This window comes from Amblyomma maculatum, chromosome 1 (assembly GCF_055883805.1).
Source record: "Amblyomma maculatum isolate TAMU_Amacu chromosome 1, ASM5588380v1, whole genome shotgun sequence".
NCBI lineage: Eukaryota > Metazoa > Arthropoda > Arachnida > Ixodida > Ixodidae > Amblyomma > Amblyomma maculatum.
The window spans coordinates 340258254-340270349 of NC_139344.1; the positions used below are offsets into that span (position 1 = coordinate 340258254).

The following is a 12096-nucleotide window of genomic DNA, read 5'->3' on the forward strand; positions in this document are numbered from 1 at the left end:
TCGCTGTCGAGCGAAAACACACGACGATTAAATCAGGGAGCGCGACGCTTACAGTGATGTAGCGCTTTCGATTACTTGTTTTCATGTCCGTGGAGGAAACGCGAGCGACGCGAACGGCAGGTGTGGGCAGGAGAGATACCCACGCAACAAAAAGCACATAAAAAGAAAAAGAGCTGGCGTGCATGTTCGACGAAACCACGCGTCACGCGAGAGCCGGCCGAACTCCGTAACTTCAGTTTCATTGTTTCTTTCATCAAACCCTGCTCGGAGTACGGGCCCGAGGCTCGCCTTTCTTGTCTACCTGCCTTGCCGATAGATGGCACTAGGCGCACTCGCTCAGCAAAGCCGTGCTCTTCTCTTTCTGCTTCGAATGGCCGTTGGCGTACTCTCCATCCTCGCTCTTCCTTCTTCCGACTGCGCTCAGCGCCGCGGTGGGTGCCCCGCCTCCTGCAACAAGCGGCGACCGAGCCAGTCGGTGTATGTGCGCGCTGTCGGAACGGTAACGCCGCAGGGAACGCCGGAGCACCGGTCGCCAGCTGACGGCTGACGGCGTGCTCACTCAGCAGCTGCGTCGGCAGAGGCGACGATCCCCGTACCTCCTTGCCTGGCCTCAAAAAGAGCGAAATAGAGGTCGGTCCACTCGACAGTATGTCCACTTGCTTTGTCGTGCGCGGCGATCTTTCTCAGGATTGCTTTGCGAGTGGTGTCTTCGATCATCGTGCATCGCGAGTGTGAGATGATGGGCGATGTGTGTCTTCCTCCCTGCTAGAGGCTGCAGCTTTTATGTCTTTTTTTTTTCCTCACGTGCGATATTTCGTGCTTGTCGGTGTGCCGCGCCAACTTACAACGACTGCAACGGAGAGCGAGGCTGTTTTGCCTGTTGAAAGACGTGCTGTGCTGCCATGGTGCATTGTTCTCGTGGAAGCGGTTTTATTGCTTTTTTATTTCTTGTTTTTTACCATCCGCTGAAAGCCTGTTGGTGCAAAACTCTGGAAGGATGTTCATCCGGATGATCGAGGGATGCGGTTTGGGTTTCTCCAGCGTTACGGTTTGTTGTCTTTTCTTTTTTATACAGTCCTTGCCTTTCGTCAGGTAACGCTCAGATTCTCCCTCTTAACCTCTAACACCGAACTTCTCCTAGAGTTTGGGCAAAAAAAGCTTCATCTGGGCGGTTTCGGTGGCCACAGCTGCGCGTGCCTGCAGACATTGATATCTGAGAGAACGATGTTTTTGCCTCCTGTTGCTTTACCTAAGTGGACGTTGTGATATTCACCTCCGTACGTGGGCCCTCAGGCAGGTTGGTTTTGACGCACGCTTGGCAATCTACTCCCGATGAGAGCTAGAACAAAGTGATACGCTCGCACGCGCTAAGCCACAACGACACATGAACGCACTTCAGCGCTTGTCCACAAAGTATGGTGGACAGTTAAGTACTGTGTCTGTTTGCTGTATGAGGCTTCTACAGGATAGAGTCGGAGAAAGAGCAAACCTTTATTGTGACGCAGCACTGACCGCCGAGGATGTCCAACAGGGCTGCGAGCACTAAGGCCGGCAGACCCGTCAGGATGTCCGAAGCTAGCCATGCTCCCCACGTCTGGGAAGAACAAATGGAGAGATGTAATAACTGTAAGAAAAAAATGCTTTAATTATAGCCTTTTGTAGAATGGAGATAAGCGTTCGCAATATTCTGAAGCTCCGTGGACGCTTTTGAACGCACAGGAGAGGCCTCACGTATAGTATTTGCAGGCGGCACTGTACACCTGCGCGCACCACATGCCTGCTATCACGAACAAGCAGAAAGACATTGGGGCGTATTCTAAGCATTAGTCATGCATAAATAGGGGTTTAGGACGGACTGACTGTGATGCACTTGGTTCACGTTCCCTGGGTAAGCTAGAAGCTGCATGCACATGTGAAAGCTCGCGCGCGCGTATGGTGAAGTCATGGTTCGGCTGATTCCGAGTTGCTGGCGACGTGGTACGTTATAACTCATATCCTCAGGTTCTCCGGTGGTTTGTTTCTTACGCTGCCCATGAGGAACAGTTCACGTAATATTTGCCTTTTTGTTGTCATCCATTGCTGGTCCTTCTTTTTAAAAACAGCACCTTGTTGATATATCCGTTAATTGTGAGGCACATAGCAGTTTATTCCACTTTTCATGTGAGCGGCTGAAGCTTCGAGGGTAATTAGAAAGCTTGAAATTAAATTGCTGCTAATATAGCAGGGCACGGACGAACAGTAATTGAGGTGGCGTTAAGAGTTAGCAAAAGAGCTAGAAGCGTGCATGGGGGAGCAAGCTCTAGTTTTCGATGTAATCGTTGAAGTTTAAAGGAAGAACACGTGCGATACGTTGAGCGGGTTGCAGATATAGTTTCATTTGCAGCGGGTAGTCGGAGGTGGAAATAAAATAAGGACATTTCTTGGGATATGGTGAGCCAGGCCGGCGCCATACAAATTGCCAGCCAGTGGAAGGTGCAGTGATGAACTGCTATTTGCATTGGCCTTTACTCTGGCTTAGACAATTCAATTTTTTTTGTAATTGCTTATAGCTTACATCAAAAGATGTAAGAGGTGTAGACTTCTTTGTCGGTCGTCATGATCGTGTTGAGACGTGAGTCAGAAGTATGTAGGCTTTGCAAGGTCTTTACCTTTTATTCTGCCTTAAAAACAAATTAAAACACAAAACAAATCCGGTCAACTTTGATGCGCTTTTATCACATTTGCCTGAAGGCTGTTCGGTACTTTTACTGACGCAGCATATGTATAGAGCATGACAGAACGTGTTACTTTTTTTTTTTTTTCTGCACTACTCTCTCTACGTTTTCGTTCGGCGTCTAGTCCGAGTCACGTTGGTTATGTTTCTTTCGTATACACCGTTGTACAGACTTACAGACTGTAAGCCTACGTGGCCAGGACCGCGGAAATTGTCTCCGCCGATACTTGCCGATTGGCGGATGGTCTTCGGTGCAGATTTTTCCAGGAACAAAGCGCCGTCGCCGCATTTATCAGTTATTGATGGTGATTCAAACTTTCTTTGGTGGATTTAAAATTTGCAGGCTCCATTACTGGAGTCCGTTGGACCTTGTAGGCGCTCTTGCCCTTTCGGTCAGCTCGTGCGGAACTTCGGGTCTAAACCGGACAGCATTTGATCCCACCCCTCAGTCGTCAAATCTACTATTCGTTCTATTTCGCCTTGCCAGACCCATACTGTGTAGGTCCACCTTTACGCCATAGTGTGTGCGTTGTCTCATAGTCGTTTGGGTAGACTGCGTGAAGTCTTTGTGGGCTTGAGTACGCGCTGGTCTGTATTCCTCTCGGTGTTATTTCTTGTTCATTGTCGTTGGTTTTAACCACGGGAACGTATTCCCGGCCTTCTTGCAGGATTCTTGATGTGTGGGGACGTACGCGGCGCACGCATCGGGCATGTTCGGCCATTACGCGGCTTCGTTTTCCCGTGGAAACTATACCGAGCGCTAAAAGGCGTTCGGCCAGAAAGAGCGTCTAGCACTCTTTGGAAAGCAAATGCGCTATACGTACGCAGCGACCTAGCCAAGAACTCTTCCAAGATCTCACCATTTATTGTATAATGCACTCCGGCAGATTCTCGGTACGATATAGTGCTGCACGTTAAACTTGGGGAGGCTGCAAAAGCCGCCTGCACACGTTGCTACACGTTCGCGGCGGGAAGAAAAGAAAAAAAAACTCCAGCACACGCTCGTAACGCGACGTTAACGCAGAGATTCCGCGCCCTTGCGAGGGATAGAAAACCCGGAGGCAGCTAATTCTCGGATGTTGCCGCGCCTTCGCGCGTGTTCTTACTTGTGTTCCTGTCTGCTTGCATCGCGTACCTGTCCATTGCCGGAGGGTGAAAGAGATCCAAGAGAGAATCAGCTTGGGGCAGGACGCTGGAGACAAGCGACGGCATGAGAAAAATGAGAGAAACGAAAAGCTGGCGCGTTGCATCGATTTTGGGAGCACCTCGGGCCTTTTACGGGTCCTTGGGTTTTCCTTTACTAGCGCGCTGCATTAGCCGCACAAAACTCCCTACGCGTCTTCCTTTACATCCCACCTTTCTCTCCCTGCTTTCGTGTTGCAAAACACTTTCCCTTCCGCCCTCTTTCTTCTTTCCTGGCGTGGAAACATTGCGGGAAGATTTAAGTAAAAGCCAGCTAGTGTTGCGCTATTTTGGTTTATACCTTCCTTGCAGTTGCTCTCCTTGCTCTCGCGTTGACCTCACGTCGAAGTGCGTTAGTTTAAGTAAAATTTAAGTATAATTTAAGTAAAGTTTAAGTAAAAGTTTAAGTAAGATTTAAGTGAAAGTTAAGTAAAGTTTAAGTAAAGTTTAAGTAAATGTTTAAGTAAGATTTAAGTAAAAGCCAGCTAGTGTTGCGCTATTTTGGTTTATACCTTCCTTGCAGTTGCTGTCCCTGCTCTCGCGTTGACCTCACGTCGAAGTGCGTTCGTTTGTGTAGGGCTCACTTTTTTTTTTGTTATCTTTTCGGTTTTGCTTTCCAGGCTTCTATCATTCGATCGCGTCTCATCTAGGTGTCGCGTGTTTAGGCTTGTTAGCGAACCGCCGCTGGCGGCTGCAGCACCGTTTTCCGATGAACGATATTTCCGAGCGGCGTGGCGCGATTTATATATTGCGTCAACCGCCTCGGGAGGCTCGCACGGCGTCGGATTTGGTTGCCCGCGCGAAGCTTTCGCTCGCGCAGTTTTTTTTCTAGATTTTGGTAAAAGTTAACGCATTTCTGCCGTCGAGAGCGTGAAGTTTAGAGAAGAGGTGGAAGTCGTGAAATGTGTGTAAACGGGGTATTCGGGGAGGCTTTTACGATGAGAAGAGCCAATACCACTTCGTGCATCGTTAAATCTCTTGAATACCGGCTTTAGGTCGGCGAGGAATGTAAGGGAACAGCAGGGGAAAAAAAAAAAAAAAGGAATGTGTGACGAATGATTTTGCTTGGATATTCGACGGCGCTGGCGCTCTCTCGGGTGTAAGGTTTGCATATGAAATTAGATGGCGCGGTTGGCCGCAGGATTAGTGCCTCGAAGTGCATTGCTTAATGCGCGCGCCATCCGCATCTTAGCGTTGCGAAAACGTCCTTTGCGACGCAACGTAACGTTAAGTGACTCCCATGCATACGTGTACCGGAGTTCGACCGGCCTTGCTTTCTTCCGTAGCATTCTGTCTCGTTATATATATATATATACATATAAAGACGCACAATAACACGCGCAAACATCAGTATATATATATATATATATATATATATATATATATATATATATATATATATATATATATATATATATATATATATATATATATACTGATGTTTGCGCGTTTTATTGTGCGTCTTTTTTTGGCTGTTTGGTATGGCCCAGATTTGCAACATGACAGCTGTTTTGAGTAGTATGAGGATCGCTGAACATTGCACTGCCATCGTTTGCAAGAATCATTGCGCTTCCTCCGCGCTGCGCTCAATAGTTAAACGAAACGACTCGAATCCATTTTCAAGATTTTTCAGCGTCAGAGTCCTTCTCAACAGTTCTGAAGTCGGCTGTAGGGAGAAAGTTGTCATTTCACATCTCGGAGTATAAGGAAAACGGGAGAGGTTGAGCGGTGCAGAGATAGAAAAGCATAGTTTACGTTAATGAAGTTTTGACATCCCAAAGCAACTCAGGCTATGAAGGACGTCTTGATGGAAGGCTCTGGATAATTTCGACCTCACGGTGTTCTTTAATGAGCACTGACACCGTACAGCACAAGGGCGCCTTGCGTTTCGCCCCCATCGAAACGTGGCCGCCGCGGTCTGGATCGAACCCGGGTCCTTAGGGGTCCGCCCCAACCAGTGAGCCTCCGCGGCGGGGCGAGATAGAAAAGGTGAAGCACGTGTTTGAAACTGAACGCTACGGCCAGTGTTTCGTGACATATGGTTAATGCCCTCTTGAACAATGAACGAAATGCGTATAAGAGACTCCCTGTGGTCGAATGGGGTACCCAATCAGGAAGTTATCACGAATTAGAGTGAACACAAGGGGTGCAAAAAGGGGGCAGTTGTAGGCTATTTCGATATATCTTTGTCCAGCAGTGGGCGCATGTGTAACGGCTGATAAGACAACGGCGATAGGGAAGCGTATTTGTGTGAAGGAACGCGCATAAAATAAAGGAAGATATGTTTGCCTCGAATTGAGGAGATAGCGACAGTTATAATACTGAAAGACAGCAGCAGAAACTGTCGCCGGAGGTCTTAAGTTTTGAACGTCTGTACTAAGTGTGCGCGCATGCTTAGAGGGCAATCGCGGAGTTTCACCCTCGCGTGAGCCCTGTGACAATTTCTCGTGCTTTGCTGATAGCAAGCTGTCGAATTGTGATGTGTGGTGTTGTGGTGTATTGGGTTTTTATCATAAGCAACTAAGGCGATCATGCGCTAAGAACTGAATCAGTGGGAACATAAGTGAGAGTGCACTTTCTCACATTAATTCCTATATGGTTTTCGGCAGTGGTAGATGGAGTATATGCGTGGCTTAGCCGAAAAAAAATCATGACAATGTAGCAATGCTTAATTCGCGTTTTGCATCTTTGTTTTGCGGCCGTCGAAGCTTTGCAATAGCATTTGTAATTCTAATCATACTTGGTGTCATGCCATGCTGCGTAGTTTTCCTAACTTTACCTTCATTAAGTTCTTAGTCGTGGCAAAAGGTTTCGGGAAATAGAGAGCGAAAGGGCGGGAAAGAGAGGGGAGAAGGAAAAGAAAGCGCGCGCCATTTTCTCACAGTCGGGGCGGCGATGAGCCAACGCGGATGGCGCCGCGCAAGTTTACCCCGCCGCACCATTTCGCCTCCCATTCTGCAAGAGCAGGGACCGCTCGTGTCTTTGGAAAGCGAACGGCGGTCAGTTCATTGTTGCATTTTGTTTTGTGCCGGTTCGTCATTTTTTTTACGTTTCTTTCATTTTGCTCCATCGCCTTCACTTTAAATTTCCGGACCTCGGAAACGAGGAAGCTGCCGTTGATGCCATCGGTTTGTCTGCGTTTGGCCGGCGGGTAGGAAATGGAAGCGATGAAGGAAAAACGAAAGAACGGCGCCATGAGTGCTCATGGGGAGGGAGAGGTAAATGGGGGCGCCGAGTCGTCGCTGCTGAGCCCAACATATGTTGCGGGGCCGACGTAGTAACCATTCTTAGCTGTAAAGTATGTTAGTTCACAGGAAATCAAATGAGGGAAAATGCGCTGTCATTACAGCGCCTCCTTTCCCTCAGTTCCCGAAAAGACTCTCTCGGGCACACTGGTATGGTGTAGGTCACGCGACCACAGATAACTCTTTCTATTTGGCCGGCCAGCTAGTGCTTGTCATAACGCTTCTTCCTCATTGGTCAGAAGTATAGCGATGCCATCATGAAATGAAGACTCACTCCACTCACTGCGCCCCCCCCCCTTTTTTTTTCTTTTTTTTTCTTTTTTTCCTTTCTCTTTTCTTTTTCTTTTTGAAATAAAGTTTTCTCTCTCTCTCTCATTGAGCGGCGACGTGATTGGGCATTCTACTTCGACGCTCTTACGATACTGTTGCCACAACTGGATGATGGTGTCATAAAATAATAATAAAAAAAAGCTCCTTCACACATCTTTCTCGCTAATACGTTATCTTTAGTGATCAAGCGTTGCTTTTGAAACGCGTGTCTCGTTGCTTAGAGACTGAGACGGCGGCTGGAGTAAAAGAAAAATGTAAAATAATGGAATGGACATAAAGGTACCGAACAGCACCCGCGTTGTCTGTCGGGATAGGAATGTTAAAGAATGAGCAATTCACTGTTGATGCTATTTCGTTTTAGTGTTGCTGTAAGCTGCCACATTGCTACCGCCCGAGCGCACGAGAATTACGAAAAAAAAAGAAAAATACCGCATGATGCTGAAATCGCGCCACTTTTGCCATTATTATTATTGTTATTATTATTATTATTATTATTATTATTATTATTATTATTATTATTATTATTATTATTATTATTATTATTATTATTATTATAACTTGATCGTGTCGCGGGCGGGGTGGTAAAGTAAGCCTGGCGTTTTCCTTACTCAGCAATCCGGATTCCACGTTTCTCGAGCGTGTACGTCACCACAGGAGCATCGTGGTTGCAGCTGGTTTTCTGTTATCTGCCGACTTTCTCGCGGGATGCTTCTTTCGCTGATGCAGTACGGCGAAAAGTATGCGCCGGTCGTGGGTGGTCCCCTTCCCTCCGTGCGAAGGCAAAGCGACCAGGTGAAACCCGCGTTTTTCGTGGCGCCTGCGGGCTGCTGAGAGATTGCGCCGTCTTACAGGAAGCAGCTAACAATCCCTGCGCGAATCCCCTCTGCTACTACTCTCCGTGACCGTCAGGCCTTTGACTTGTGTCCGTCTGTATCCGTCTGTGTCCGTCTGCTTTTGTGTTTATCGCTCGTTTTCTTCTACTTGGTGGCACCAAGTGCATGTTGGCTGTGGAAGCATTTTACTCGTGTGTTCGTTTTGTTGGTTGCCAGTGCTCATATTACTACAGTGCACGTCTCATTTACGTTTCTGAAGCGTGGTTTTTTGAAGCATTGCTCGCTGCATTGAATATTTAATCTTGGCTTTGTCCACAGATCGATACAAAAGTCATGATCAGAAAAAAAAAAACATCACATTAAAGCCTGCACATCACCCACCCTGTCATAATTCGTAGACCATTCAGGCATTTAGAACTGAGGTATGTATTATTTACGAATGTTTGTCTTGACCCAAGCAGTGATGCGTTGTGAAACGCTCTTGAGGAACGTCTTAGGTGATAATTATTACTTTTTTTTTTTATAGGTCCCAGATTTAATTTTTCTGGTCGATTATAACGGCGCTGTTCGAGTTTCTGCGAGAAAAAAAAAAAATAATTCCTTGAGCCCTTACGCGTCCCCTTGCCTTTCGAGTGTCTCAGAGACCGAACCACATTAAGAAACGCTTCGTCGAAGAGAATGGAGACATGGCGTTGCTGCGTGTAACGTACGAGTTTCAGGTCTTGCGCTTAAATCTCCCGCTTCCGCCTTATTTATTCTGCTCCTTTTCAGTGGTCGTTCTTGGGTGTTAAGGCGAGATTAAGGCGAGCTCCGCAATAATTTAGAAAGAAATTAAGGGGCCTGCTTTTGTAAAACAAAACAAGAGTGAAGCTGCCTTAAAAAACGCTAATTGAAAAGTGACCCGCCAAGATTGAGAACTTTACTCTTTCTATAGTTAATGCGTTGCTCTGCTTTTGGCGTATACTTCTTTCATTTTTTTTGTTTTACTGATAGGAGTCCGGATTGTAGATTGTCGGCATGAGAATCCTCCGTTACTTGCTCCGCTTTTGTAAATTAGGGGTTTTCTCGGAATCGCCGTTCAATAAATCGTGCCCAAGCATAGTAGTCTTATAACACTGTGATTTCGATCAATTCAACTTTCGTTGAACGGGTATCGTTGGAATCTAATTTGCTGAATGTAATAGGGAGGTGGAGTGGTTACTTAGAATAGTTCGCATCTTTTAACTCGTGCAATGTCGTTTTACGGCAAATGTAAGGAGTTCACCTTCTTGCCATATAATTTGCTAAAGGGGACTTTTATTCTGGATTTTAGCCGGACTAGGACCTCAGCTTTCTTCTTGATGCGTCAACGAGTTACGTACGTATTTATTGTGTTAGAAATCCTGTCTGGTGCTTGAAACTTAGCTCCACTGAATGCATTAATTTCTTGCTTACTATGCTACTGTTAAATAATTCAGTCTGCCGTTCCTTTGTTCATTCTACGGTGATTTAAAGCAGTAAGGACGCAACAGAGAGCTTGGACGCAACAGAGGCTGTTACCAACTAGTTGGTAACAGTATTCCGAAAACATAGTGCAAAAAAGAAAAATACACGGATGACACAGATGTAGACGGAGCATAGCGCCTGTCCCGTCTACATCTGTCTCGTCTACATATGTGTCGTCCGTGCCATTTTTTTTTTCGCTATGTTTTCAAAAATAACGCAGTTGGCTATAGGACAAAAAAAAAGTAAAGTGCTGCGACAGCGTTTTCATATCATATTTTAGCCGCAAACAATATCCAATTAGATTACATACCATCTTATTCAACGTTCTATGAAATTATACTTATTTTTTTGTGCCATGTGTCGGCGTCTGGGATATTCTTGTCTCTGACAGACATACTCACGGTTTGATTGGTTGATTGATTTAGATCATCTCACTTCCGCTCTTGTACTGGGGTTATGTAAATGGTGGTAATGGTGGTATGCGTGACTCTGACTTTGACTACAAGGTGGTGTGAGAGGAAGTAATATCGGGACAGCAGACGTGATAAAAACTAAGATAGTAAGATGGTAGTTTACTGGAGCTCGCTTATCGAACTGCTGGTTCTTTCGAGGGGAGGCTTTCCTCTCATCAACATCAAGTGCAGTAAACCGCTCCCCCCTCGCTCATTTGTGGTCCTTCGAGCTGGATTTATCGAGAGCACATACTGCAGCAAAGAACTCTCTCGTTCCCCCATTTCACATGCTTTGCTGGTCCATGCCGACAGATAACGTGCAATCTTTGCTGTTATCTTTGCTCTTAATCACATGCTTTACCTGCCATCCCTAGCTAAAAAACCCTGAGTCACAATAACCTCATACAATTTCTCATACTAAGCTCGTATAAATCTCATATAATCTCATACAAATATCATTCAACGTATGAGAAATATATGAGATTGTATGAGTTTAGTATGACATATCTGTATGAGGTTTTTGTCACTCGGTTTTTTCGCTAGGGATATGCTTTGCCGCCTATAAGCATGAGCATTGTCGTACACGATGGGCAACAGACGAGCGAGGTTCCAGCTCGGGTGGCTGCAGCGTCTCCATTTGCCCTGCAGCGCTGTGCGCCGACTCGGATGTGTGCGCTGTGTGGATATAAGGGAAAAAGAAAGAGATTGGCGGAAGAAGCCTGGGTTTTAATGAGATAATTAATGAGATAACCGGGGCGTCTGGCGGACGTCACCCGTCTCACCGCACCCCCCCCCCCCCCTCCCCCTTCCCCCCGTGCCGACGACGAGAGCCGACCGGTCGATTTGTTCACTCTCCCGAGATGCGCAGCTTTCGAGGCCCAGCAAGCAGCGGCCTGTGCAGTTCTTCCGGCGGACGAACGTGAACTTCTCGGGGTAGATGCTGCTGGGAGTTCAGGAATGGTCGACTCTCGTGTCTGTCTGTCTGCGCACCCGACGCAGGGTCCGCTACACTCGAGCGGACCTCTCTTCTCCGGCGACGCCACATCGCCGCTTTGAATGTTGATGAGGAGGCGCCCGACGTCGCCGTCTCGGAATGATCTGCGTGGAGAAGAGGAGGAGAAATCTCTTGTGACCTGGGTCGTCGCCGCGCGCGTTGGTCTATGGAAGACGGCAGGATTTCGCGCTCGTCTTTTATATGCTCGTCCGTGGTCCTAGGGGAATCAGCGGAGCACACTGGCGGGTTGGTGAGCTTCAGTATAAGAGGATGAAGACGTTGTGTGGGCACGGCGGTTTTCCTTTTCGAATCGCATGGGACGTCAAGTGTGGATGAGATTATCCGCGTGTAAGTTGGCGACGGACTGCGAAGAGGTTTTTAAAAACTGTTTTATTACCGCGCTGCTTCAAAATACCTCGTCAACCACAAAATTCGGCGTTGGTATTATGAGCGAAAAATCTCGTGCATGGCGCTGGCAAGTGGTAGCTGGCAGCTGACATGGCTGAGCGCTGATTCCTCGGTGGTTTGTGTGACATAGTGAGGTCACGTGGTATCAGAAAGTTGAGAGGAGCTGCCAACTCGAGTTGCCCATTTGAGATGGGAATTCGGAATAACTATCGACCGTCCACTGCTCTTAGATGCCAAGTACATTGGAGAAATATGGGAGAGGCCTTCACCCTGCAGTGGGTACAGTCAGGCTGATGATGATGATGACGCGTACACGAACAAGGAACCGCTAATTAGTTCACAGGAAAGGAAAGGTGAAGTATCTGTCACACTTGTTCTGTGGACACCTGAACTGCGCTGTAAGCGAAGGGAGGAAGGTGCGAGTGAAAGTGGAAAGAGACTCATTACGCCGACG

The 12096-nt window shown here is 47.1% G+C and overlaps 1 protein-coding gene across 1 annotated transcript in view; it reads left to right on the forward strand.

Moving 5' to 3' along the window:
• Positions 1–442: 442 nt before the first annotated feature.
• Positions 443–12096, forward strand: part of LOC146207585 (uncharacterized) — a 353896-nt gene continuing 342242 nt past the window's right edge. The window contains exon 1 of the mRNA XM_084588853.1: positions 443–630. The gene's annotated coding sequence lies outside the window, so the exon portion shown is untranslated. The remainder of the gene's footprint in view (positions 631–12096) is intronic.